The following is a 26,207-nucleotide window of genomic DNA, read 5'->3' on the forward strand; positions in this document are numbered from 1 at the left end:
CTTTCCCCAGAGCCTTTCCAGCTTTAAACAACTTTGTATCTGCGTCTTTAAAAGATGAACAAAAGAACCTTTTTCCTTCTTTAATAGATCTGTGAGGAATCTGAGGGCGTCCTTCTTTCCCCAATATATCCTATTCCCAAGTTGCCAAGGGAAGGCTGTTGCTTTCGGATCTTGGCCCTGGGAGTAGATAAGTTGGGGAGGATCACCTCGGTGGAGGAGACTTAGGGAGTGGGGATGAGGCACCCTTAGATGAGACATGGTATCCCCCATTTTCCTTTCATAATAGTCTTCTGTCCCTCAAGCCTTCATAGGCTACTGTTAATCTTTCCCCTGTTTTTCCCCTAAAACATTCCCCAAGAAATACCATTTTGGTACTGGGGCGAGGAAGAGACCAACTAGAGAAACACATCTTCACTTTATTAACACACACACCTACAGACATCAGCGGTCTAGTCCTTTTTGTACCATTCATGGTGACAGGAACGTTAAAAGCCGGAAGTATAGTGCAAATGGAGTCCGCTCAAGACCCTTTGAAGGATACAGAGTGTATGCAGCGGGAAGCTAAGCTGAAAGCCTGTAGCAGACCATGAGAAGTGAGCTGGTGTGACCAGGTGAAGCGGTCGCAAGAGGCCCGAGATGCAGGAGTAGCATCGCTGGGTGAGTGAAGCCACGAAGATCCGCTGGGAGACTGAATGAGGCACTGCACGATAGAGAGAGAGCTTGTGGTGGCAGGAGGCCTTGTTAAGATGCCGTAAGCTCCAACCGGTGAATCAACCAAGCAGATGGGCCACCGGGTTGGCAGGCGAGCATGCAATCAACTCTTGAATGAAAGCAACTATTTCTTTGAATACTGAACCAAATGAAAATGAGAATAAGCACTTTTGAATACTGAACTCGATGAAAGCAAGCTTTTGAAACATCTTGATACAAGGAACTGTATGATATGAGAACACAAGTATTGGCAAGAGCCACGAGAAGCACTGATGAACAAGTATTGGCAAGTGTCAAGAGATTTTATGAACGCAGTGGAGTAACTTTGCTGAAAATGTTGGGGGGACATGATATCTGAAGAAAAGGTGCCCCAGCCAAATGAATGGGGACAAAATGGTGTGCCATCAAAGTTGGGGGGGACAGACACCCCTGTCCACCCTAAAATTACGCCCATGATGGAACTGTATGTTATGAGTATTGGCACGAGCCAAAAGAACTTAAGGAACTGTATGATGTGAGAAAACAAGCGTTGGCAAGAGCCACAAGAAAAATTGGTGAACACGTATTGGCAAGCGCCAAGTTAATTTAAGGAACTGTTATGACAAACAAGCATTGGCAGGTGCCAGGAAAATATAAGAAAGTGCAACAAGTGCATGGTGGCAAACCAAGCCACGATACACAGGATATAATGTGAGAGTGAATCAAGCGCCATTGTCAAGCTGAGGCAGTGGCAACGTCTTGATGAAAAGGGAGCCAGCAAGGTGTATCAGTTGCATGACCTGTAATGGGTGGGCCATGTGCCTAGACCGAGTACACCCCTCTATGAAAAAGCCAATGAATGCACCCACACAGTAGCTGGTGTTTGAATAACTTGTGTAACCTGAAATCAAGGAACTGAACTGAATATCTAAACTGGTGAAAGGTAACGATATCGGAAGAGCTGGGAAGTATCCCAAGGTTTGTTTGTGAAACTGAAAGACTTGAACTCTTGGAGAAGGGAACCCGGGTATCTTGTGAACTACCTTGAACTTGGGGAAGGGAAACCTGGTTACAAGCCAATAGCTGGAAGAACCTTTGAACTCTTATTTGAACACTACTTAGTTTGATGCTGACATCCCTACACATTATATTCATTTAGTTGTGAGGGCAAGTATAGGTTTTGGACACAGACAGACATTTGCTTTGGACTTCCTGGCACAGACTATCCTTGTTTCCTTTAGGTAGGGAAATCCCACCTTAGCATGGGGCAAGTTAGGCCTTTTTCCTTCCTACATTTTTTGTTAATAATAGTTTATAGAGCAAACGTGAATCTGTTGTCTGTGTCTGCTTCGAGATGCTTTCACAAATGGTGTCAGGGTGTGGCTACTCTCAATTGCTATAAGTAGGGGATCCTTATGCTTCGTCTAATTGTTCAACATCCTTCAGGAAAATAAACTATTGTGATGGTTCAGGTCCAGGAGAGAGTCTATAAAATCAAAACCGTAACTATCACTGAGTGTCAGATTCCAGCTGTGGCAGATTGCAGCCACGCGTCAGGATTTCATATATAAATCCCAAATTCTTCTCGACACTCTTACCTTTAATAATAATAATGTATTTCTTGTATAGCGCTACATAACCTAGGTCTCAGAGCGCTCAAATAACAGAAGACATTGTTATCCCACAGAGTGGTACTCATTTTCTCAACCTCGGAAGGATGAAAGGCTCAGTTGACCCCCTTCCCACTTACCAATTAAAAAAAGGCGACCAAATCCTTTTGAATATTCTAAAACCACAAGGATTTATTTGGCCTGGGGTTTAGGTTTGTTTGTCCCCAAAAAGGGATTTTCCTCTTTCACCCCGCCTACCACTTCTGCAGAGTTGGTCAAAGTCAAAAGGGAGAAAAAGGAAGTGACTCCACCAAACCTACCTGACAAAGAATCAGGTCCAGAAACAGAAGGGGATATTTTTCTCCGTCTGATTCTGAGCCATCACTGACCAAATGAGGCAATAATAGTGAAAAAGCCTCTTTGCTGACCTGTGCTGGAACCTTGACCTGTGTGTTATCACAATCATGGGTACTTGAGACTTTATGCTGCATAGTGCCGTTTTGAGGAGCCTCTATCATAGTATTATCACCTTTATTCATGGGTCCCTAACAGGCTTGAACAGGGAGAAATGCAGTACTCACATGACTCCTACAAATCTCTGCACTATCCAATGCGGCTGTAGTCATAAAAGCAAAGATATCCTCCGTCCTAGTCTGCATATTATCTCGGGCTACCTCTTTAGCTTCTTATGAATACATAACACAAGTGAAGAGAAGTGGGGCCTGGACACAGTAGGACAGCGTCCTATCACAAAGGGACCGTGCAACAACACAGCAGCATGGAACGGCACAGACCGGCTTGTTCCTCATGCGCCAGCGCTCACACACCTGGAATGCAAATAAGCAGTCTGAAGGACTACAAAACACCAGGGAAATGTAGTCCAAAAACAAAGATATACAGTTCTTAAAGATTTTAGGCAGCTAATCTGTCAACACAGTTAATACTTCAAATCTAGCAGCAAGTAAGGTGCGAGAGAAGTGAAATAACGTTTTCCTACTCAAATATAATAATTCTAAAAAGGTTAAAAACGATTTTTAAAATGTGCAAATAAATGTATTTAGCAAAAACCAAGAGAAATAAACCCACACTCTATTGAGACTGCCCAAAATGTTTCAGATGCCAATAAACATTTCCATCTGTTACACTCGTTGGAAGAGAGGAAGGAACATAGAGGGCCCCTCTGCCATAATTTCCAACTAAGAGAAAGAATTAATATCACTAATAGACACAGGGAGATTAGTAGCTGAGAAAAGGAGAAAACAGAAAGAAAAACAGGAAAAAAAAGTTGAGGGAAGAAATAAGGAAGGAGGACAGCATATCAGTTAAACCAATGGTCCCTGTGTGTTTCTCATGTAGAGAGTCTGGACATCTAACGAGAAATTGCCCACAAAACCAAAAAGGAAGAACCCGTGGAGATTGGGTGTATGGTAGGGGAATCCTCGTACAAGCTCTGGTAGACTCTGGTTGTAAGCAAACAACTGTACGGGGCGATTTTAGTTCCACGTGAGAAGCTGAAACATGCCCCTTTGGTAAGAATCACCTGTGTCCACGGGGATCAAGAGATCTACCCTAAGGTTGCCATTCCCATCCAGGTACAAGGAACTACTACAATTGTTCCCTCTGCTACTATTCTGGGTATGCCGCAAGAAACGATCATTGGGACAGACTTCCCTAGTTTTCCATCACTAATACAGGAAGTTCATATGCAACCTTCACAATTCTCCCCCTTTTGAAAACTGGCAATAAGAACTATTTACTCCCACAACTTCTGTAGGGGATTGGTATTCTATCCCGATGGGCTATCAGCAACCCCCTGGGATTCCATCAGCATCTGTCCCTTGTGTGGAAGACATTATTCATAGGGTGACGGGAATGTGAGGAATCTGAGGGCGTCCTCACTTCTTTCCCCAATACATCCTCTTGCCCGGTGACCAGGGGAAGGCTGTCGCTTTCGGATCCTGACCCTTGGGCTGGATATGCGAGGGAGGATCACCTGGGTGGAGGAAACTTGGGGAGTCGGGATGAGGCACACTTAGGTGAGACATGGGGCCTCATTCTAAGTATGCCAGTCCAGTAACAACGGTGCCGGTAAGCCTACCGGCACCGTTGTTGCCGGACCGGCATAGTACGACTCTGCGCGCAGGTGCGGTCCCGCCCGCTAGGGTCAGACCTGGCGGGCGGAACGGCACCCGCCCGCAGAGTTTCACGGAAGCACTGTGGTCCCCATTCCCATTGACTCCTGTGGAACTCAATGGGATTGGGGATTTACAAGTATCGGCTCCTGACTTCCTGGACTGCCGGGGTTGTAATGCGCTGGTGTTTCCGGCAACCCAGCCGCCAGTAAAATGTGCAAGTCTAGCGGCAACCTGCCGTTTCTTCCAGCACTGTTACCGCCGGACTTGTGATGAGGCCCATGGTATCCCCCATTTCCCTTTCTGTCCCTCAAGCCTTTAATACTACTGTCAATCATTTGCCTGTTTTTCCCCTAAAACATTCCCCAAGAAGTACCAGTTTGGTACTGGGACAAGGAAGAACTAGAGAAGAACATCCTCACTTTATTAACACACACACCTACAGATGTCAGTTCTGTACTGGGACAAGGAGGAGGCCAGCAAAGTAATGCAGGACTCCCGTTACAACAGTGAGCGGTCTACTCCTTTTTGGACCAATCATGGTGGCAGGAACTTTAAAAGCCGGAGGTATTGTGCAAATGGAGTCTGCTGTGGAAGCAGGGCTGCGGACTGCTTGGCGAAAGCAGACCTCTCTGTGAAAGCGGTTTGGCAAGCGTAGTGCTCAAGACCCTTTGAAGGATGCAGAGAATATGCAGTGGGAAGTGAAGCTGAAGGACCCTGGAGGCCGGTGGTAGAACGCGAGAGGATTTATTTATTAGTTATTTATAATGCACCTATACACAAGTGTTTCAAGGTGCAACAAGACAAGGGAGTGGGGGAACAAGGAGGAAAAAACAATAACGATCTTACTAGGCCTTGTAACATTTAGATTGTGCAAGTTCAGTAACATGAAGTGCAGGGTAGATGGCAGGGGGGTAGTGCAGGCCAGGATGGAAGGGACCATGAGAGGGTGGGTGCCAGAGGAGGCCAGGTGGACTGAAGGGCCAGATGGACATAGCTGGGGGATAACAGAGAGCTAAGCACGAGGTAAGTGGCTGGACGGGCTCCAAGGGAAGGTCTAACCAGGCTAGTGCCAGGGAGGGGCCCGTGAGGGCAAGTGCACTATGAAAGGGATGGGGGGTCAGGGGAGAACAAGTGCAGGGGTAGACTGGACTGGGGAGGACATGGTGCCCTGTAGACTCTGAGGGAACAGGCAGCCAGTCTTGGGCAGCTGGGATATTAGCAGGGGAGGAGGGAAAGGGGAAGAGAAAAGGAAGGTCTTGGGAGCTTTTGAAACTTAAGGAGATCCGGCTCAAGTCTGAGAGGGGCAGGGAGGCTGTTCCAGAGGGAGGCACCTGCGGAAGAGAGACAGCTACCCCCACCGCTCTGCTTGGAAAAACATTCCAGAGAGCAGAGAGTTAGAGGTAGAAGACCGAAGGGCTCTAACAGAGAGGTATTTAGGGAGAGAGAGTTAAATGTAGCGGGGCCCCAGGCCCCAGAAAGCCTTGTGGATGATGCAGAGGGTTTTGAACTTGATCCTCGCAGCAACCGGGAGCCAGTGAAGAGGTTTAAGGGCTGGAGAGATGCGGTCCCTGGTCCTGAGGCCAAGGATAAGTCTTTCAGTCCTATTCTGGATAAGTTGAATGGGGCGAAGCAAAGAGTGAGGCAGATTGAGAAAGAGGCTGTTGCAGTAGTCCAGCCTGGAGAGAGCCAAAGCTCTGCAGACATTGAGTTTCTGGGGGAAGGTGAGGAAAAGGGAGAATGCCTCTGAGGAGGTGAAGCTGAAAGTGGGCCTTCTTGATGTGAGTAGAGAAGGAGAGGAGTCGAAGATGACACCAAGGTTTTTGCCTTACAGGAGGGTGAGGGGGGAGGGCCCATGGAGGACTGTCAGAGTGTGGGTGGGAAAGAGGGCGTAGCGGTCCCAATGAGAAGGATCTCAGTCTTACTGGCATTAAGGCAGAGATAATTAGCAATGCACCATACCTGAATAGCAGACAGGCACTCAGGAATGAGAGAGAAAGAGGAGGGTAACTTAAAGGAGAGCTGTGTGTCATCCACATAAGACTGGAAGTTAGGAGAGAAGGAAGAGATCAAGTGGGCTAGAGGGGCCAGGTAGATATTGAAAAGCCAGGGGGAGAGGATAGATCCCTGAGGGACACCACATGTGGAACGTGAGATGGTGGAGAGATGGGCCCATTTGAACCTGGGAAGGTTGGTACGAGAAGAAGGTCAACAGACCAGAGTCACCTCTATGATGCAAAGGGTGGCACAGAGACGATTTATCAGGGTGGCATGATTGACCGCATCAAAGGCAGTGCAAAGGTCTAGAAGGAAGAGAACGGTAGAAGAGCTGGAATCGAGATTAGAGAGTAGGTCATCAGAGGTGTTCAGGAGAGCAGTTTCGAAGGGATTGTGTCCTCCGACGTATTCCTCATCTTAGATATCTCCTTCCAGCTCTGCTGGCCTCGGAAACTTTTTTCACCAGAGGGCGCTGCGCGTCGACGTCCTCCGAGTCGATGTCCCTCGACAGCCGCCGTATCGACGCCGACGTCATCCTGGCTATAAAGGCCGCGCGCAGCGCCCGTTGCTCAGTTCCGTTTTTCCGCGCTTACTCAGTGCCTCGGAATACCGTTGCTCAGTTTTGTCAGAGTTAAACCTATTCACCTCGAGTTATTCGATCCGTACTCGATGGCTTCTTTGTCGGAACCGACAACTCCTCGATCCGGCTTCAAAAAATGCCGAGATTGTGGGAAAAAGATGTCGCTGACTGACCCTCACAGAGTTTGTCTGTGGTGTTTGGGAGCTGAACACCATTGTTCGGAGTGCGAGGACTGTATGTCCATGACAGCTAAGGCCCTGTAGGAGCGTAGGGGGAAGCTGGAGAAAGGTAAGACTTTTAAAGCTTCTTCTTCCTCGACGAAGTCGAGACATTCGTCTCCTCGTCACCATTCGTGCTCCAGATCTCGGAGTGGGTCTCATCACTCCTCGAGATCGAAGCACTCGAAGAGGAGATGTCGAAGATCCCCTTCTCCGTCTTCCTCTTCCTCTGTTTCGCCAAAGAGAATCCCGTGCCCCACGAAACATAGTTCCCGGGCTGAATGGGAGGAATTCCGCAAAAATATGATGAGCGTCTTTGAGAAAGCGGCCTGGACCCCCTCGAAGACTGCCGAGAGCGATGCTCTGGTCGAAAGACCCGAAGGTCCAAAACGCTGCGAGTCGCAGTACCCGGCGAAGGAAACCTCTCGAGCACTTTACAAACCCTCGAGTAGGACTATGACCTCCAAACCTTCCTCGAAGGTTCCGTCGACGCCGTCGACGAAGGTGCCGTCGACGTCGATGTCTTCGACGCCGTTGTCGAAGAGACCTTCGACACACGAGTCTGTCGACTCAACGCCAGCTTCGACACCGGTGTCGACGCCAAGAAAAGTCACGGTTACGACACACCCAGTGACTATCCCCAGGTCCTCGACGTTGATGGCTTCGAGATTGTCGAGTAGAATTCCAATTCTGTCGAGGTCTTCGAGGCCTCCGCCTTTGTTTTCGACGCCACGCTCGAAGCCTTCGACGTCGGCGTCGACGACATCGACGTTTTCGAGGCCGATTATGACAAGTTCGGCACCCTCTGCTTTGGAAATGGGGTTCACACCCTTTATGAGTTCAGAACAATTGAGAACTATGTCCTCAATTATGGAAGAGGGTGAATTGTCTGAACAGGAAGACACATTTGAGTTGCAGGGACCTGTAACCCCATTAGAGAGGAATTTCCCTCTGAAGAACGCAGGTTAAAGGATCTTCATGATTCCTTACATGAGGCAAGTGGGTTAGACACCTCCCCTGAGGTGGAGTTTGCTAGGCCAGACCCGGGGGAACATGCTGAAACCCCCTAGAGAGCCTTAATGGCCAGGATCATAGAGTTTATGAGGTGGTCTGCACCCTCACAATCTTTCCAACAAGATGACCTCACGGATATTCTTGACAAAGGCCCACAGGAGGATCCTGTGGTGCCTTTTCATAAAGCTCTTCAGAGGAAGATTATGACAAACTGGGAAACCCCAGATGTCGTACCAGCAGTAAATAAAAAACTGTCTACAAAGTACAGGGTATCCTCTACAGACCCAGAGTTTTTGTCTAAACATCCATCCCCAGAAAGTCTGGTGGTACAGGCAGCATCCTCTACCGATGTCAATACGGCTTATCCTACCGTCCCACAGGACAGGGACGATAAAAAATATGATACTATGGCAAAGAACGTTTTTTCGGCATGTAGCATGGAGTTAAAATTTGTTAATGCTACTTGCACCCTTGCTAGATTCAGCCATACACTTTGGGAGTGTGCTTCTACAGCGGCTGACTGCATCCCGGAGGGAGAAGAAAGGGATGCGTTCCTGAATATTATACAGGACGGTAAAGACGCTATGTGCGAATCCCTCCAGACGGGCATTGATTCGGCTGACAGTATCAGCAGAGCAATGGCGGCAAGTACATCAACCAGGAGATTTGCTTGGTTGAGAAAGTCTGGTTTTGCCCCAGATGTGCAAGCCAGGCTCTTGAACATGCCATTCGATGGCTCTTCTTTGTTCGGGAAAAAGGCGGATGACAGTTTAGAGAAACTGCAAACTTCAAAGGCAGCAGCAAAATCCCTAGGCGCTGCAATCCGTCAGACACCTTTTCGTCCCACAGGAACCTCTGCGAGAGGCAAGTCCTTTCGCTTCTACTCCGCATTCGGAAGAGGTAGAGGACGACCGGCTCAAAGGGGACAAAGAAGAACTACCCGAGGTGGACGGGGTAGATATTCAAAAGCCGCAGCAACAGCAGGTGCCTCTTTACCATCAGCATCTGCATCAGCCGCCCCAAAACCACTCTGATGACTTCCCTCACAGGACACCTGTAGGAGGCAGGTTGACTCAACATCTGGCGGTATGGCAGGCTATCACGTCAGATGCTTGGGCATTGGAGACAGTTGCCCAAGGTTACTGCCTACCTTTCCTACGTATACCTCAGAGTCATCCACCGGGGATCAGCTCTCAGAAAGCTCCAGATCCGCTCCTCTTGCAGGAAATTTTGGACCTGCTAGAGAAAGGTGCCATAGAACCGGTACTTGTAGCGGAAAGGAACAAGGGCTGGTATTCCCCTTACTTTCTCATTCCAAAGAAAGACGGAGGACTGAGACCCATCTTGGACTTGCGAGAATTGAACAAATTCCTCAGGAAAGACAAATTCAAGATGGTCACTCTTTCTCAGATCCTCCAGGCCCTTCAGTTCCAGGACTGGTTGGTATCTCTGGACCTTCAGGACGCTTATTTCCATGTGCCTATCCATCTCAAACACAGGAAATACCTGAGGTTCGCAATTGGCAACTCTCACTATCAATTTCGAGTGCTGCCATTTGGGCTGACCTCCGCCCCGAGGGTCTTCACCAAGTTAATGTCGGTAGTGGCGGCAAGTCTAAGGAGGGAAGGGATTCACGTCTACCCCTACCTGGACGATTGGTTGATCAGGGCTGTTTCTTCGGAACAAGCTCAGATTCAGCTAAATCACGTGTGCCACTCCCTTAACAGACTGGGCTTCTCCCTCAATTTAAAGAAGTCACAAATGATACCATCGCAGAGACTCCAGTTCATAGGCGCGATCCTGGACACTTCCTTGGGAAAAGCCTCGCCACCAGAGGTGAGGGCTCAAGATATTGTACAGATGGTTACCAAGTTCAAACATGCCCAACGTCTCCCAGCCTTCGACTTTTTGAGGTTGCTAGGCCTCATGGCATCCTGCATTTTCCTAGTGCCAGAGGCTCGCCTGAGAATGAGATCCCTCCAGTGGGCACTGAGGACTCAGTGGTCACAATTCTCAGGGAGAATGACAGATCTTCTTCAGGTTCCCGACAGGGTGGCTCGAGACCTTCAGTGGTGGGCCTGTCAGGAGAACATTCTGAAAGGAGAACAGTTTTGGCAACCCCGGCTGGAGATAACAGTAGTCACGGATGCCTCACTCACGGGGTGGGGAGCCCACGCCAACGACTTGACCATCAGCGGTCGTTGGTCTCCATCGGAGTCCAAACTACATATCAACCTGTTAGAGCTCAGAGCCATCAAACTTGCACTGAAGGCGTTCCTGCCAGCTGTACAAGGGAAAAACGTCCTGATAATGATGGACAACACGGTGGCCATGCACTACCTCAACAAAAGAGGAGGCGTAGGATCACTGCCCCTGTGCAGAGAGGCAATGCAGCTCTGGTTTTGGGCAATCCAAGAAGGAATCTCTCCTTGGCAGTTCACCTTGCCGGAAAGAAGAATTTGACAGCGGACGCTCTGAGCAGGCAGAGAACAGTCTCCCACGAGTGGGAGCTAGCTCAGGAAGTCCTTCAAGAGATCTTCGCCCTTTGGGGAACCCCTCAGGTAGATCTGTTCGCCACCAGCTTCAACAGGAAGTGCGATCTGTTCTGCTCAAGGGAATTTCCCACGAGAGGAGCTCTGGGAGACGCGTTCATAGTAGACTGGGAGTTTCCGCTTCTGTACGCGTTCCCACCGGTCCCTGTCATTCCTCAAATGATCAGGAGGTTGAGAAGATTTCGAAGAACCATGATCCTAATTGCCCCGGATTGGGCCAGGAGAACGTGGTACCCGGACCTTCTAGACTTGTCCATCTGCCCTCCAATTCGACTTCCACTCAGAGAGAACCTACTCTCACAGAAGGGAGGTCAGACATCAAAACCCTCAACCTTCACGCTTGGCTTCGGAAAGGCTGAGGTACAAGGATTGGGACCTCCCTGATGATGTTATGGAGGTGTTGCTTTCGGCAAGGAGACCAGCAACAAAGTCTTTATACCGCTGCCGTTGGAACAGATTTTGCAGCTGGTGTAGAGAACAGAATATCGACCCTTTTTCATGTGGTACACCAATGGTTTTGTCCTTCCTACTATATTTGGCAAATTCAGGCCTTCAGGTTGGCACCATTATGGGCTATCTCACAGCGCTATCCATCTTTAAGCGCACTGCGGAAGAACCATCCTTTTTCAAGTTACCCTTGGTAATACAATTTCTAAAGGGGTTAACCAATGTTTATCCCCCAAGACCATTCCAAGTTCCCCTATGGGATTTAAACTTAGTCCTAACTTTCCTGATGGGCACACCTTTCGAACCACTCCATTCTTGTTCGTTACAATTCCTTACCCTTAAAACTGTTTTATTAATAGCACTTACATCTGCTAGAAGGGTGAGCGAATTACAAGCTCTTTCTTGTAAACCCCCTCACACTATCTTTCACAAAGACAAAGTTGTCCTGCAAGTGAAGCCTAATTTCCTCCCAAAGGTGGTTTCTGAATTTCATATCACTCAGAAGATTACCCTACCATCTTTCTATCCTCCTCCTCACCCGGGGAAAGAGGAAGAGAGGTTACACAGGCTAGACCCTAGAAGGGCTTTAAGTTTTTACATCAGTAGACTAGCCAGGATAAGACAGGCAGACCAGCTGTTTGTAGGTTACGCAGGTCACAAACTGGGGTTACCAATAACTAAGCAGACCATTTCCAGATGGATTATTCTAGCCATTCTGGAATGTTATAAACTGGCAGGAAAAGAGCCCCCTCAAAACCTTAGGGCTCATTCGACCAGAGGTATTGCAGCTTCATCGGCCCTCAAAAGAGGTGTGCCGGTTAAAGACATCTGTGCGGCCGTTACTTGGTCGTCTGTCCATACCTTTACACGATTTTACAACTTGGATTCCTCCTCCAGTCAAGAGACTAGGTTTGGAAGGGCTGTACTGCATTCTATTCATCAATAGAAGACAGCATGAAGTCAGTACTCCCTCCTCCAATAATAGAATACTGCTATGGGAGCCTATGTAAGATGAGGAATATGTCGGAGGACACAATCCCTTCGAAGAACAAGTTACTTCTTACCTTGTAACGTTCTTTCGACGGGATGTTCCTCCTGCGTATTCCTCATCGACCCTCCCATCCATCCCCGCAGTTCTACTTCCCTTGTTGTTGCAGCTTACGCTCCTTCAGGGTGATTAGTTTAGTCCAGAAAGTATTATTGTGGGCTACAAAACGGAACTGAGCAACGGGCGCTGCGCGTGGCTTTTATAGCCAGGATGACGTCGGCGTCGATACGGCGGCTGTCGAGGGACATCGACTCGGAGGACGTTGACGCGCAGCGCCCTCTGGTGAAAAAATTTTCCGAGGCCAGCAGAGCTGGAAGGAGATATCTAAGATGAGGAATACGTCGGAGGAACATCCCGTCGAAAGAACGTTACAAGGTAAGAAGTAACTTGTTCTTCTGTGCCTTTTTGCAGCTCAGACGCCAGGTGTTATGCGAGAAAAAGAGGGCAGTAGGAGGGGAGGTGGGATGGGAGCTAAAAGAGGCCTGAGAGCAGGTGAGGGGGAAGGGCATGTTGTAGAAGAGAGTGAAAACAGGATGTCATGAGTTTTAGAAATGAAGTGTAGAGGGCTAGGGAAGGCAGAGGCGAAGTGGAGACTGCAGTAGGGTTGGCAAGTTCCTTGCAGATATTGAAGAGTTCAGCTGTGTTAGTGGCCACAGAGATGCAGGCTTGGATATAGACCCTCTTCTTGGAGCAGATGGAGAGTCTGTATTGCCTTTGGAGTAGGTGGCAGACCAGTTTGTCAGAGGAGATGCTCGAAGCCTGCCACTTCCGCTCAGCCGCTCTGCACTAGCATGTCAGAGCGGCCAAGGTGGAGTCAGACCAGGAATTGCACTTGGGGGCAGGTATCATGCAGATCCTCATGGCTGGGGCAAGGCTGTCCAAAGTGTTGGAGATGGAGCGTTGAAGGTTAGTAAGGCACATGTCAGAGTGAGAGCCAGAGGAAGGAGTATTCGGGGGAGTAAAGGTGGCGGAGAAGGAGGCTGGCAGCGTAGGAGGGGGCTTAGCCGAGGGACCCAAAAGGTCCAAGTGAGAAGACAGGAGAGAGGAGTAGTGAGAGGGTTGGAGATGGAGATGTCTGAAGAGATGAGAGCATCCAAGGTGTGTCCAGTGTAATGCGTTGGACCGGAAGGAAGAATGGAGAGGGGAAAAAGAGTCACAGAGGCTGTGGAAGAGCCCAGAGTCTGTATCAGGGGAGTATAGGTGAATATGGAAGTTGCCAAGGAGAAGAAGCTTGGGGGAGGAGGTCAAGAGAGAGGAGGTGAGGTCAGCCCATTAATAGAGGAAGTGGGAGACCTGTCCAGCGGGCCCGTAGATGGTGGCCAGAGTGAGAGAGAGGCCAGGAAAAACACCAAGCCTGCTGAAAAGGCATTTGAAAGCAGAATAGGCCTGCGTGGGTATGATGGTAGCAGGGGCCCACTCAGGGAAGATACGGTCCACGCCGCCCTTGGGCCGGTTAAGCCTTGGATTGGAGAGGATCTTGTAGCCCTCAGGGAGGAGAGTGTCAAAACATATGACAGAGCTGGCAGTGAACCACGTCCCAGTGAGGATGTGGTAGACGTCAGACGAGTGTTTGACGGCAGAGCGAGAGTCGAGGGTAGCTAAGTGGAGCAGGTTGCCACTTTTGAAGGTCTTCAGGAGTGTGGTACACCAATCGGAGGTGGTAGAGGGGCCAGACAGGTAACAGAAGAAGGGAGGAAGTTGATGAGAGACGGGAGATGCCTATCAAGAAGGTGGAGGTTGGGTTGAGAGCCCCGGATCATGACAGTGCCATTGAGGTAGACATTAATGATGACCCTAAAGGACACGAAGAATGCTAAGAGTACATCACAGTGGGTGCCACCATTAAGGGGAGAGAAAGAGAAAGGGGAGAGCGCAGAGACCATATGGGTTATCCAAGGATCACAACAAAGAGGATGATGCTGAGTGTCTGCTTGGAGGAAGCGTCGACTTAGGTGTCAGCGATGGGCAGGCATGGGTTGGAGACCAGGAGATCCTTCTTGAACTTTTTCCTTCCAGACTTAGACAGAGGGATAGGATAGGTAATAGAATAGCAATTAGAGAAGATAGGGGAGATTCAGAGCACCATTGAGGGAAAACAGAGAGAAGGAAGGGGGGGCGAGAGGGAAGGAAAGAGGGAGGTAAGTACTGCAGAGCACCACCCAACTACAACCTCACAGCAATGCACTGATCAGGCAGTGTGAGGGGATAAGGCCTAGGGAAAATGGTACAACATACATACAGTAAGCCTGACAACTAGAGATGAGTTATACGGACAGGGGAGAAACTAGAAGAGGTGAGGCCTATTTTCTAGACCCAGGCAGTAAATGTAGAACACACAGATATGACTTTACTAAAGAAGATGGAACAGCATAGTTAAAGATACGGAAGCAATTTCAAAAACAGGCATAATTGATTTTCCAAGGAGGAGGGAGAAGCCTAAATTCTGACACAGGAGCAGAAGAGAACCGGCGTGACCAGGCAAAGCGGTCGCATGAGGCCCGAGTTACAGGAGGAGCATCGCTGGTTGGGGGGGGGGGGGAGGGAGAGAAGGAAGAGGGGGGGTGAGGAAGAGAGAGAGAGAGAGAGAGAGAGAGAGAGAGAGAGAGAGAGAGAGAGAGAGAGAGAGAGAGAGAGATATATATGTGTATATATATATATATATATATATATATATATATATATATATATATATATATATATATATATATATATATATATGCTGTAAGCTGTGACCGGTAAGTCAACCAAGCAGGGGGGATAACGGGGCGGCAGGCAATGAACACTGGGTTAAATGAAAGCAAGTATTTCTTTGATTATCAAACCAAATGAGAATACGCACTTTTCAATAACGATCTGGGTGAAAGCAAGTTTATGAAACTAGGCCTTGTGACATTCTGATCGTGCTAGTGCAGGTGAGAGGGGGGGTGCTGGTCAGGACAGCAGAGCCCGTGAGAAAAGCGAGTGCCAGGGGAGGCCTGGTGGACAGAGCCAGGGGAAGGAAGGTTCATGAGCTAAGTGCGAGGTAAGATTCTTGAAAGGCTACAAGGGAGCAGACCCAGCCAAGTTAGTTTGGGGGTGCCCGGGAGGGCAAGTGCAGGTTGAGGGGGTGGAGGGTGAGGGGAGACCAAGTACAGGCGTAGGCTTTATTAGGGGGGCCTAGTGCCCTGTAAGACTGATGGAACCAGGCAGCCAGTCAAGAAGCAGACAGGGACATCAGCAGGGGTGGGGGAGAGGGAAGGAGGAAGAGAAAAGGAAGGTCTTGAGAAACTTCCAGAACTTAAGGAGATACGGCTGAAGTCTGAGAGGGGCAGGGAGGCCATTCCAGAGGGAGGCACATGTGAAGGAGAGATATCTATCCCCATTCTCTGCTTGGAAAAGCACCTGATCTGCAGAGAGTTGGAGATATAAGGCCGAAGGGCACTAGCAGAGAGGTATTTAGGGAGAGAGTGTTGCATGTAGAACACAAGTATTGGCAAGAGCACGAGAAGCATTGATGAACAAGTATTGGCAAGATCCAAGAGAATTTAAGGAACTGTATGATATGAGAAAACAAGCTTTGGCAAGAGCCACAAGAAACATTGGTGAACAAGCATTGGCAAGTGCCAAGAGAATTTAAGGAACTGTATGATATGGTAAACACGCATTGGCCGTAGCCAGGAAAATATATGAAAGTGCAACAAGTACATGGTGGCAAACCAAGCCATTATACAACAACAAGAGGATGTAATGTGAGTGGATCAAGCACCATTGTCAAGCTGAGGCAGTGGCAACGTGTTGGTGAAAAGGAAGCAAGCAAGGTGTATCGGCTGTGTGATCTGTAATGAGTGGACCGTGTGATCCGACAACTGCGCCTAGACCGAGTACACGCCACAATGAAAAAGCCAATGAAAGCACCCACAAAGAAGCTTGTGTAACTTGAAATCAAGGAACTAATCTGAATATCTGAACTGGTGAAAGGTAACCATATCAGCAGAGCTGGGAAGTATCCCAAGGTTTGTGTTGCTTTGGAAAAATGAAAGACTTGAACTCCTGGGGAAAGGCGCTCCGCCGGTATCTTGTGAATGATCTTGAACTTAGGGAAGGGAAACCTGGTTACCAACCAAGAGTTGGAAGAAGCTTTGAACTCTTAGATCACTACTTATTTTGATGCTGACAGCCATACAGATTATATACATTTAGCTTTGAAGGCAAGTATAGGTTTTGGACATAGACATTTGCTTTGAACTTCCTGACACAGACTGTCCTTAGTTTCCCTTAGGTAGGGAAATTCCACCTTAGCATAGGGTAAGTTAGGCCTTTTTTGTATCCTGCATGTTTAGTTGATACAATTTTATAGACCAAACTTGAATCTGTTGCCTGTGTCTGCTTTGTGATGCCTTCACAGACTTGACTCCAAGACCCTGCAATCAGGAAGAATGGCCTGGTTACCTTTGTCCAAGCTGGCTTGAAGGTTTCAGATCCTAGTTTCACTACCTCTCACCTTGGTGCCTTCGCTTTCCAACTACAGTCCTCAACATTGTTGGTTTCACTGTTCTCTTTCTCAGTAGTTGCTTTCACCCAGAGCCTTGGTTTACTCTCCTGCCAAGGTCTGTCTGGGTCACTGATGTTTGCCCAGTTCGTATTACCTTTTATTTCTGGTTGTGGTATGCTTTGGATATGTGGGTCCAAGACTCCCTTCATTTGGAAATGCCCAGCATTCTCTTCATCTGTTTTCCCCTCGATCCCCAGCCTCAGCGTACTGTCCTACCAAGGGCTGTGTCTGACATGTATGTCTATACAGTTCGTACTCCCCTTAGTTACTGATAAGGGCATGCCTTCATTATATGAACCAGAACCCCTTCTCAACATTACTTTGCCTCAGTGGATATTGCGTTCCTGCTTCGCTTCTTGCCCATTTCACTCTCTGGTTCTCCCCAGCCCTGTGGCCAGCCACCCGTGTATCTGTAGGGTCCAGGCCGTCACCCCACGTCTGGTTGTGGGTCTCCCAGGAGCGTCAGCGGCTTTCCTGGCTTCTCAGGACTTCCCTTGGTCTTCCGCATCAATTCCCTGTACTTCTCCGGCAGCTTTGGTGAACACCAGCAGCCTCAGTTACCTGCGAGTATGCTGCTTCCTCTCCAGTCTGCTTCTTGCGTTGCACACCTTCTGCAAGCACTTCTGTGAGCATGCTGCCTTCCTGGACACCATCTGCCATTCTGCATACCAGGTCTGTCCGGGCCTCACTGAGTTCTCGGTCTGTGTTGGAGCAAAGTTTAAAACTGATAGCTGACCAAGAGGAGTGTCTGGGATACAAGAACATGTGTACTCGTTTTGGTGAGTGATCATCATTCATCCTGGCCTCTTCCTTTTCCCAGTGTTTCTTATTGGGGATAGGGTACTACAACCCATAGAAGTACTAGGTAATGGGGAATAGGAGGGGTCCTGTGGGAAGGTGGAAGGGTCAAGGGGATACCATTTTCTCCCTAAGTGTTCACTGATCTCATTGGGGTCCTCCCTCTCCAAGAGATCCTCCTGCTTAGTACCACTCCCAGGGCGACTATCGGGTAGTGACCTGGCTTCATGAGAAGGGGATTCCCCATCTAAAGCAGTGACGATACCTCCGGAGTCATCATAGCTGATTCTGAAAATCCATCTGAACAGTCACCAAAGATTGGGATAGTAGGGAACATTTCATTGTTACATAAGGATTGAACCATCATCTGGCACGATTCAGAGGACTTCAGAGTGTTTCAGCAGCTTTGCATTCTTAGATTTTGGCAGTCCTCACCCTCCTCCTTCTCCTCCACCAAAATCAGTGCTCTGGCTACACATCCCTCCTCGGATTTATAATTTCATTATAAACTACTTGCACTAAGCATGTCTGAGTCCCTTTAGTTTAGACTTAGTCATTTGGTTTGCAAGGAATTAAATCACAGGTATAGCTATTTACAATGATTATATTGTGTCTTACTTTATAGATTTAATTTACAGCCAAATACTGCACACAACACTCATCCCTCTGGCTCTGGTGAGATTATTGTAATATTGCCCAGTGATTGATGGAAGGTATTTCATTTCAAACCCTTCAAACTGTTGTTTTTCCACATTGTTGGGGAAAAACTCCCAGGTTGGTTTGAGGGCTACTAGACTTTCAGTTTGTGAACACTTGGAAGGCCCAACCCCTTACCCCAAAAGAAACATAGGCCCAGTCAGACAGCAAGTTCAATCTAAGGTTTATTACAGCCAAAATCAACAGGGATCAGTACGAGGATCGGATTGAAGAAGTCCAAAGACATCTCAGCGTTTCCTAGCTCGCAGGGCAGTTTTGTCCCAAAACCACATCAGAATGACGTCACAACCTGAGCCCCTCTCCAGAAAACACTATTGGATTGGTCGTCAGGAGCCTAATAACCTATATAATCTACTATATGAGTTACTCTACTGGCCCTCACATGTCAGATGGCTGGCCTGATCCATCCCCAAATTACTATCTCTAAACAATGTTGCAGTGTGAGGGATTTGCCATTGGTTCTTGCCCGTTGCTACCCACCCCATGGATACTGAACTTGGGTTGGCTAGAGCTGACGTCCCCAGGCCTGGGATCCACAGTGGTTCTCAGCTCTTAGTGTACCTTCTCACGTTAATAAGAATGACTATTTGTCTGCATTGTAACATATGTGCACCACCTTAGACTATGAGAGTGCCCGTTCATCTCATGCAACACTTGTCGCACATTGTTGCAAGCCTCTGTCTGGCGGCGTGAGATCAACTCTCTTTCCCAGCTTTGGTTTCGATTCATCATCTGAGTCGGCCGGGGTCACGTGTTCGGAGACCGTGATTTGGAGCTTCTGCAGCTCTGAATTATGAGGGATTATTAGCATTTATTGCAGCTGGTGTTACGGTTGTTCCGGGCATGAAATGTTGTTCGTATCTGGTGGCCTTGGCAGCGGGTCCTGTCTCTCACATTTGCTCTCTGTTCAGCCGCAATTCAGCTCAGCTCTTGCTGAGGGGTTTGGGGCCTGCTGTAATTTTCCTAAACCATTATGCGGTTCCTACAGTGTCCAGGCTATTCTATATTCTCCATATGTTAGTCACACTTGGCTCTGTCAGGTCCCATAGGTGCTCCTGTAGTTCCATAAGGTTAATTGCATATAAACATCTGCAAGCTGTACTCAGGATCTCTTGCTTCTTGCGGTTTCCGCTTTGCTGCATTAAGCTAATGACAAAATAATAAAAGCAATGTCAGTATGTATTCTATCTGTCCTCTAACTATAGAACTGTAACTGTACGCTCGTGTTCTTCGTGTATTTGAATGTGGGTTTGTGTCCCGATGTGCAGATGGCACGTGCGCTTCCTGTCTAACGCTGCTACGTCATGTTATCTCTAATGATGTTGGTGGCTTTGGCTTCTCAGCGCTTTAGTCAATACTGTCAATTGAGGTCTCTTTAGTTGCAGCATGAGGCTCCTCATCCACTCTGGGAAAGATTTGTACCACACTTGGTCTGTAGGGCTGGCTAAATTGGTACCTCTCGACATACTTATTGATCATTGGAACACTAGGAATTGGTCACAAATAGTATGGGCATTCACAATGTCTCCTGGTCATCTTCCGCATCATGTACCTTGTTGCCATCACCTCTGCTTGAAGGGTGAGTGATCTTCAGACTTTATCATGCAGGCCTTCCTTCAGCATTTTCTCTAAGGAGAAGGTTGTTCTGAGGGCGCGCCTTTCCTTTCTCTTTAAGGTGATGCAGGAGTTTCGCTTATATCTGAAAATTGTCTTACTGGCTTTTTACCCACCTCCTTCAAGGATGAAAAGAGGCTACACCGAATAGCACTAGAAGAGCGTTAAGCTTTGACTTAAGCAGACTAGCTAACGTCAGACAAGACAATCAGCTTTTTGTTGGTTATACGGCATAAATAGGGACAAGCTGTGACTAATATGACGAATCTGACGATTTTGACCCTTCTGCCCTAACGGGAGATGTTTCCACAGGGGCTAGGGCGGTGCGTCCATCAGGGAGAAACATTCATCATAAAGAATGTTATCAGGGATCAGTAATTTGTTCTTTGCCCGTGCTTATCGCAGAAAAGGAAACCCAAATGCAAACCAGGCTTTTTCCCACGGCAAAAAGGAGCAGTGCAGCTTGAACTGCTAGGTTTCTAACCTTCTGCTCAAGACCACAAGAAATCCCAGGCAGTTTTGATAAAATGTTTACAAGTAAAATGTTGGTTAAGAAGCTTTATTTATTATAACATTAAATAAACATAAAGTCAACCAACTTTTTAAAAAAAGCACTTATGGGCACTGTAGGGAGAGAGGACTCTGAATTTTAGCCAAGGCTCTGAATTTTAGCAAGGGCTCCACATTTTAACAAGGATAAACCTGACCCCATTTATCAGCAAGGGTGTGAGACTCATATGTGAGACTCAGGCTGAATCAAGTTTATGTCAGCATTATGGATATGTACACCACACCACAGTTATGGAATGAGTTGCAATGAAGCATACATACTAACAATTACTGATTCCTATCCCACAACCTCTAACATATCCCCTATTAACATTCATGGCAGACCAGCCCATGGCTTTTTTGCACAAACCTTGGTGCAGATTGATAAACTGAATGTGAAGGCATCTGGGTTGTGCAAGGTTAATTTGAAGTTCAGGAAAATAACATGGAAGAATTAGATTTGCGGCGAATGCATGACAAGATTTTGATGTCAGGCAAACTGCTCAATCTAGCTCCATTGTTAATTCACAAAACAGGAATGCAGCGCAGGAGAGATGTAACACTCTCATCCATTTTGCTTCCATTCTAAGCAGCCAGGATAATCACGCGTTTCTAGAACGTTCTTTGTGAATAGGCTTACCAAAGGGAGGTGGTTCTGATGGACACATGACATCACAGAGAAAGGCAGACATTTCATTATATTTTATGTAGGCCAGGCATACATTATTGGAGGTCTCAGACAGACGGTTTAAATAGTATTGCAAGCGGTATTTGTATTTGTACTTTGTATTTATTACGTTTATATAGCGCTTTACACCAAAGCGCTGCACATTTTAACAACAGTGTACATATAACAATAACAATTTAACAGTAACAGTAGAAGAAAATTACAATTTTGAATCGGACCAACAAAACAGTATGTAGAGCAATTAGACAGAAGGGAAGAGGTGGAGAAGTGCAGTAGGACTGGGAGGAAGAGGGAGGGAAAGGTGGGAGAAGGGGGAAGAAGACGGAAGGAATAAATGGGAGAGAATGGGGAGGAGGGCGAAGTGGAGGGAGGTGATCATGGGGAAGGAGGGGGAGGGTTGGGGAGGGAAGTGAGAAGGGGGAGGGGTTTCAAGGAGGGGAATGGAGAAGGAGAGATTGAAGGGATGTGCGGAATGAGGAAAAGGAAGGAATAGAACGGATTGAGAGAGGTAGGGAGTGCCAGTGCAGGGGGGCTAGGAGTTGGAAGGAGCGGAAATGGAGGAGGCACAAGGGGATGGAGGGACAGTGAGAAGGAAGTGGTCAGCAGAGCGAAGGGAGCCAGAGGGAGTGTAGAAAGAGAGAAGGGAAGAGAGATAAGGAGGGGCTACATCATGGAGAGATTTGAAGACTAAGCAGAGAAAATGAAATTTAAGTTGAGAGTGAAAGGGAAGCCAGGCAAGGAAGGAAAGGGAAGCAGAGATGGAGTCACGGGAGGTGAGGAGACAGAGGGTGCGGATGGCAGAATGGTAGATAGATTTGAGAGGGCAAGATGAGAAGCAGGTAGACCAAAGAGTAAGGAGGAGCAGTAAAAGAGGCGAGAGAAGATAAGGGAGGAGATTGAAAGTTTAGTAGCATGGAAAGTAAGAGACGGGAGGACTTTGTGAATATTGAAGAGGTGGTAGCGAGAGGTGCGAGAGATATGATGGGAAAACGTGAGAGAGGAGTCAAAGTGAATGCCTAAGTTGTGAGCGTGGGTGGAGAAAGGAAGATTGGTAGGCTCTTTCTCTCTCTTTTGGGCTAGTGCACCGTCTCTTGCTCTGGGATCTGGAGAGCACACTGTCCCTGGGAGTGTGCCACATTCACTGACACTATAAGAAGAGGGACTAAATGCACATTAAGAAACTGACCAGAAGACAAAGAGGACGTGACTTGAACACAGGACCAAGATACAGACGGCAAACCGACCCAATAGGTAAGATTAATGTAGTATAGGTTTCTCCACCATTTTCAATTTGGAAATTCAGTCACGTAACAAGCTTGTTACTTTTAACATGATGTCTCTGGTAGCAAAACAGGATAGATATGGAGATATGATTAAAATATGAGCATTCAGCATTATCTGTTTTTTAATCTGGTGCGTGGGCAGTAGGAGCGGGGTTTGGGAGCTAGGTGTCATCCCTTCACCGGCTGTCGGTAAAGCACCCCTGGAACCTTGGATTTCAAAAAGGTTCTGGATAACCTGGCTCACCACGAAGACCAATCCATAGCCAAGGAAAGAAGCACATTGGCTGAGGGGATGCAAAGGAGACAAGAAAGGTATGAGAGGACGGTACACTCAATAAGAATGTACATATCATGTTCTGGAGAAGAAAAGGAGTAACCCTTTTCACCTGCGTGGAAAGTCCTGCATGTATCCTGTAAACCATGTGCCCAGATCACAACACCTAGAGGGGGTTGATGAACTCACCAAAGTTGTTCAAGCTCTTGTGGACAAAATCAGCTTCTCATTACTTGCGTCAACATGCCAACAACATCAAACCTAGAGCAATTATTTTTAGAGTGTCCTGCTGGACACTCGTTTTACCATATTGGACTTTCTGGACAATGCTACCAAATGACATAATGCTAGCACCCAATATTCGATGATTCCAACCTGAAGCACCTTTGTGATTCGGGCAAAGTGGTTTGAGATAATTGCCTCTGATATTCTTGGAGTGATGCAGAGGGTCTTTCACTGATGCAAATACCCTAGCTGCCAAATATTCACCCTTCTCTTGAACAAAAGATGTGGGTGCAAAACCGTTTCAAGTTACTGCTTCTCAGTATTGGCAGCAGTACTCCCAAGAAGTAGGTCAGTCCCTGGGATCCCAGGCCACTGCAAGTTGATTTACATTGTTCACATTAAATGCGAGAGGGCATAACAGCCTCGTCCAATTCTGGGAGCTCTTCTCTAGTCAAGACAAGTTCTCTTCTGCAAGAAACCTTTAAGGTGGCACAATGTTTTGTTTGTGTCACATGCTTCTTGTGGTAAATTCTTGTTAGTTGATTATGATTTCAAGCCATAACAGAGAATAGGTCAGGATTGCCTTTGCATGAGCCGAAATGTTGGAACAAAAGTGAGTTCCTGTAATCTTCTGGGCTCGTTGGAGAAATAACATTTGCTCCGCATTTTCGGAACTGTAATGTATCTGTTCCCCAACCCACCCCCTAAGGAACTGGGCCTTCCTCACTTGGCTACAAAGCAGGTGCTTTTGGTGCCCTCTGATGGTTTGGGGTCCAATGTGTATGAACGTTTTTGTGGGAGCCCTTTCTATCAAAAACACATTGTGAATGCCCAAGGGGGATATTCTGCACTCCATCAGGCATTCTCAGAGAGCCTTGATTCACTAATGTGCTTCAGTCAGTCATTGAATTAAAAGGTATAGGCGGAAAGCAAAGTGCTATTTTCCCAAACATTCTATTTTACTGTGCTATTATAAATATCACAATTAGAAAACAAAGACTTACCTTATACTCTTTATGGGGTTATAATATGGTGCTCGACCTGACAAGTAGCATTAGGTGTACGTTTGAATAATATAGCTGTCTTTCAGTCTTGGCAATGTCAAACAATCCCCCTTTCACAGGTGTAAAATAAGTGCTATAGAGACATAACACATATCTAGGATTTAGTTCTGCTGAGTCTGGTTTGGCCATGGTCACAAGGCAGGTACAGAGAATGCGACAAACTTGGCAATCTGAAATGTAATTCTGTACAGCTTAATGGTATAACTGAGTGGTAGCCAGCACTGAATACAGCAGATATGTCTGTCATTCTCAAACAGATGTCCAAGAGTACAGGACTCTGATCCGCCTTTGGGGAGAAGGACCAATATGCTTTTCACCAAGTGGATCATGTTTTGCTAGTCGTTCAGTAAGTTTTAAGAGGACTTCTATGTGTGGATATTTTGGGGTAATCTGTGGGGTTTAATTGAGGTTTTTGTAGGAGGGTTGATCCATAACTGAATACAGGTAATCTGGGACAGTGGATTTGAGAGATACGTGCAGTGCTCTATGTTTTGAGGACTCCTTTCACAAATATGGAACATGTTGTGGTCAATAAAGACATGTAGTTCAATGTGTTCCTTTCATTAACAACATTTCTTTTTTTGTTTCATATATTCGCCCTCATGTCACTGGGCTACTGACTGCTTCTTGCATTCCATTTTATCGCTGCTCTCTTCACAATTCTTGTCATGATGACACTGAAAATATATATGCATGTTTTACCCTTTCTTGTATTCTTGCCATCATTTTCAGACTACCCGCCATCATTGACTTCACGCTTTACTATCGCCCATCCCCTTTCCCCCTCTAGTGCTCTCTTTTGGTCAGTCCCACAGCCAGCCTATAGATTTTTGTAATTTTCTTCCTTTTCCTGCTTCAAATACCTCACAGTTACTTCTGTAGAGGAGGAGCCCAGTGCCTCTACCGGACGTCCCGCCCCTATTTTGCCTATATATTGGCAACCAGAAATTGCGACATGCGCAACACCAGTGATGGTACCTATACCGCGAAGAATCCTTGAAATAAGGTATCCATTGTGAAAACCCTACATGATGTATCTGCAGAGAAATGACAGTCTTCTGAAGGAAATTCCGGAGGAAGTGTGAAGATGAGTGAAAGAGAAGACTGGTGACGTCACATGAAGCAGAAATGACGCACCCAGAAGAGAGATCAATGAAGAAGGTGAATAGACCTTATAGAATCTAATGGCGAAGTATAGAATTGGGTAACATTTCATGAGCAAAATGAAGATTGAACGTGTGCAGCAGCACTGAAGAAAATGCAAAGCCGTTTTATTTTTTTTCCAAACTTTATTTATATTTTACAATAACCGGTCGGCATGGCTCCAACAGGGAGCTTCTGAATGCAATATCCCACAACAATTCCCCCACCCCACCGCCCCCCATCCCCCGTTTCCACAGTATCTTTGAGAGTTCCTACTCATTGCCTTAGTCACATGGACTTTTTCTCTCCTTGTCTTCCCGCTCCTCCCTCTTACGGACCTGAGTTCTGGGTGTTTGGATTATCAGGGTCCGAAGCTACAGATTTGTTCATCAGGTAGGTGATATATGGTCCCCAGATATCAGGAGGGCGTGCGTGTAAAGGTAGTGTACGAATAAATTCAGTGTCCATATCTTGGCAATAAGTTATATCCTTTTCCCAGTCAGCTACCCTAGGGAGTGGGCCCCTGCCCCACGACATGGCTATTCTCCTTCGTGCTAGCACCATGAGGAGTGCCGCCAGCTTGCGTGACGATGGCTGCAGATGTCTTGTGAGGCCGAGAAGCGGGCCCAGCGGCAGGGGGGTCATCTGCTCTCCTATAATCTCGGATGTTGTTTGTATAACGGTGGACCAGAATTGCTGGATACCGGGGCAGACCCATGCCAGATGAAAAAAGTCGGCGTTGGGACAAACGCATCTCTCACACTGGGCCGACGCCTCTGGGTGGTGCCTGTGTTTTTTGGCGGGTGTGTAATATGTTTGGTGTACGAAATTGAAATGAATCAGTTTGTAGCGAGAATTTAGCGCCACTTTTTGAGTTTGTCGCAGAATGTAGGCCCAGTCTTCCTCACTGATTGGTTCCTGCAAAACCGATTCCCACCTGTGTTGCACTTTAGGTAGGAGCTTCCTCGTGTCACTCACCAGGGTTTTGTACAGAGTTGACACCAGTCTGCCCTCTCCCTGTGCTAATATTGT

The 26,207-nt window shown here is 47.3% G+C and overlaps 1 protein-coding gene across 1 annotated transcript in view; it reads left to right on the forward strand.

Annotated features, from left to right (window-relative positions):
- ODAD2 (outer dynein arm docking complex subunit 2) overlaps positions 1 to 26,207 on the forward strand; it is a 1,183,909-nt gene that overhangs the window by 1,008,358 nt on the left and 149,344 nt on the right. The window lies entirely within an intron of this gene.

This window comes from Ambystoma mexicanum, chromosome 2q (assembly GCF_040938575.1).
Source record: "Ambystoma mexicanum isolate Mex_15411 chromosome 2q, UKY_AmexF1_1, whole genome shotgun sequence".
Lineage (NCBI taxonomy): Eukaryota > Metazoa > Chordata > Amphibia > Caudata > Ambystomatidae > Ambystoma > Ambystoma mexicanum.